The sequence below is a fragment of the Chelonoidis abingdonii genome, chromosome 15 (assembly GCF_003597395.2).
Source record: "Chelonoidis abingdonii isolate Lonesome George chromosome 15, CheloAbing_2.0, whole genome shotgun sequence".
Taxonomy (NCBI): domain Eukaryota; kingdom Metazoa; phylum Chordata; order Testudines; family Testudinidae; genus Chelonoidis; species Chelonoidis abingdonii.
Window position 1 is genome coordinate 42,990,206 of NC_133783.1, and position 3,662 is coordinate 42,993,867.

Sequence of the window (3,662 nt, forward strand, 5' to 3'; positions counted from 1 at the left end):
TGGAGACTCGATGCTGAGGCGGGGCGGTAAGCACCCATCGTGGCCTGACGGGCCTCTCGGAGGCTATGCTGCCCTGCCAGGGCCCGTACCGTAGACGTGACGGAGGGATTGTCGAGCAATCGTCCGCCCCACTGACTACTACCCCATGATACTCTCCATTGGGAACCAATGATATGCGAGAGGTGAGCCTCAGCAGATCAAAGGCGACTACAGGGTCTGGGAGCCATGGGTGAAGGAGTTTCGGTGTCAGGTGTGGTCTCTCGATCTTCTGGTGGGGTAGGGGCCAAGGCAAGAGACAGATGCCATCCCTAGACGGTTGAATCTGGTTGCGGAGATGGTCGTCGTCAGGAGGGGCTTTGGCTTCTCGACCACGGACTGTACTGTTCAGGAAGGAGGCGGGCTAGCAGAGTGGACTCCACCTGTCAAGGAAGGGGAAAGACATTTTTTGGACGTCAACTGGCTAATCTAGTGAGGAGGGCTTAAACTAGTTCTCGGCGGGGGAAGGGACCAAAGCCCAAAGGTAAGTCTCAAAGAGGAACCTGGAGGAAGGAGAACTGGAGAATGCGGGGTGTAATGGCGGGAGAAATAGAGAAAGTACTCGGAACTCGGAGGTGGCGGGAACTCACAATCATTGCTTAGGTGTCTAAATGAAGCCCTTATATGTGAAGGTGTGTAGAAAGAGAAAACCAGAAGACAAGTCAAGGAGGAGGATGCACAGGGGAAATCAAGCAGCAGAACGAAAGTAGGGCAGTTGGCTGAATTTTTAAAGTGCCTGTACCACAAATCGAGGACCTGGGAACAGAAGGAAGAATTAGCTAGTACTGGCAAGACAGGGAATTACGATTAATTGGCATAATGGAGACATGGTGGGTATATGCTCGCATACCGGAGACTGCCCATGGATGGGTAAGAAAGCTGTTCAGTGAACGGAAGGCGGGGCGAAGAGGCGGGAGGAGTAGCGCGGATAAAAAGACGGTATGAATGCTCAGGCGCCACTACGAAACTGGAAATACCAGTTGAAAGTCTTTGGTTAAATTTAAGGGGAATGTCACAAGGGTGTATGGTGGTGGTGCGACAGACCACCAAGACCAAGAAAAAGAGTGGATGAGTGCTTTTACAGACAACTAGCAGAAGTCGTAGAGCACCAGGCCGGGTTCTCCATGGGAGCTTTCAATTATCCTGATATTCTGCTGGGCAGATGAAATACAGCAGGTGCACACAGGCAAGCCAGGAAGTTTTTTGGAGATCGCTGAGGACAACTTCCTTACAAATGCTGGGGGAACCAACCGAGGGGCCTTGCGCTCTCGACCTCCTGCGCACAATATGACAGAAAGAGTTGATCGAAGGAAGTAAGGTGAATGGCAACCTGGGCAGCAGTGTCATGACATGGAGAGTTCAGAACCCTGGTCAGGAAGTAAGGAGAGAAGCAGAAGCTACAAACCTCTGGATTCAGAAAAGCGGATTTCAGCTCCCTAGAGATATGAGGGCAGGATTCCCTGGAAGCTGATAGCTGAAGGGGATGGGTGTCCAGGAGAGCGGGCAGTTTTAAAGAAACCATGCTAAGAGCACATAGGAAAATACCAATCCGATGTGCAGACAGAACAGAGCGTAGAAAGGCACACGGCTTAACAGGGAAATCAGGGTGACTGAAGCAAAAAGAAGGATAGCTTACAAAAATGGAAGCTTGGAACAGATGACTGGGGAGGCATATATGTATTATTGCTCGGGCCTGCGGGATAGAATCAAGAAAGGCAAAGGGCAATTGAGTTGAAACTAGCAAGGAGTGAAAGGAATAATAGGAAGGGGGTTTTAACAAGTATGTAAGCACAAGAAGAGGACTAGGGATGGTGTAACGCGTCCCCTTCCCTCAATGCAGCAGGTATCCTAGGTGGAAGAAATGGAAACGGCTGAGTACTCAATTCCTTCTTCACTTCATCTTACGGGCAGGCATCAATCTCCAGACTTCTCACGGGGAATGCAGAGAAGGAAGAGGAGGAGACGGCAACCCACTGTGATAGAGGGTCAGGTAGGACTACGATAAAGACCTTAGACGTGCACAAGTCTATGGACCAGCGAACTGCATCCAGGGTGCGGAGCGGAGTTAGCCTATGTGATTGCCAGAGCCGTTGACCATATATCTTGAAAAATTCATGGCGAACAAGGAGAGGTCCAGAGATGGAAGAAAGTCAAAATAAACCTATCTTTAAAAAAAGGGAAAAAGGAGAATCAGGGAACTACAGACCAACAGGTCTCACCTCAACCTGGAAAAATCCATGGAGCAATGAGGTGCTGAAGGAATCATCTGAAACACTTAAGAGGAAAACAAGGTGATCAGAACATGTCCAGCATGGAGTCACCAAGGGAACTCATGCCCTGACCAATCCTGATTGCTCATATGATGAATGACTGGACTTTGTGATGGGGCAAAGCGCTTGCTGTGGCTATACCTAAATTGAGTAAGGCTGTTGAACGGTTCCCACAGCATTCTCATCACAAACGAAGGAGGATGGGTGGAGGAATGGAACTGTGAAGTGGATAGAAGAAAACTGGTGTGAATCGAAACGGGCTTCAGCGGTAGGTACTAATGGCACATCTCGATTTGGCAATCCAGTAACAACGTGGGTGGCCCCATGGGGTCTGTCTTAGGGCAGTTTCTATTCAATGTCTTCATTAATGATTCTTGAATGATGGGTAGCTGCACATTAAGTAAATTGCAGCATGACAACCAATTGACGGGGGAGTGGTGGACACGCTGGGGCAGCGGATAGGATTCAGAGAAAAACTTAGACAATTGGGAAGTGGCCACAAGGAAACTCATGAGTTCAAACAGGACAAGTGCAAAGTCCTGCACTTAGGACCAGATAAAACCCCTGCCTGAATACACGGCTGGGACGTTTGGCTAAGTAGCAGTGCTGAAGAAAAGGATCTTGGGGTTCGGTAGATGGAAAGGTGAACAGTGAGCCTACAGTGTGCTCTTGAGCCAAAAAGGCTAATAGCATACTGGCTGTATTGTAGGAGTGGTGGCCAGAGATCCGAGGGATGTGATTATTCCCCTCTATTCGCACTGGTGAGGCGACTGGAAATTGGTGTCCAGTTTTGGGCGCACAATACAAAAAGGACGGGAACATAGGGAGGAGCCCAGCGGAGGGCACAAAAATTATTAGACTGGAGCACATGACTTTATGAAAGAAAGCAAGGGGGAAAAAACGGACGGACTGGGCTATTTAGCCTGCAGAAGAGAAAAGACTAAGGGGGATGTGGAAGCAACCTTCAACTACTTGAAGGGATGCTCCAAGGAGGAGGGACGAGGCTGTGCTCAGTGGTGATGGAGGACAAACAGAGGAGCAATGATTAATTGCCAGTTGCGGAAGTTGAGCTGGACATTAGAAAAACTTTCTGACTAGGAGAGTGGTGAAGTATTGGAATGGGTTACCTAGGGAGGTGGTAGAATCTCCATCTTTAGAGCTATTTAAGGTCCGGCTAGACTGCACCCTGGCTGGGATTATTTAGGGAAAATGGTCCTCCCTTTAGCAGGGGGTTGGACTAGATGACCTCATGAGGTCCCTTCCAACCTTTTGATTCTATGATTCTATGATTCTATAATATAGAATAAGAAAATAAGAACATTTTTGCTACTCAACCATTGTCATACATATATAAGG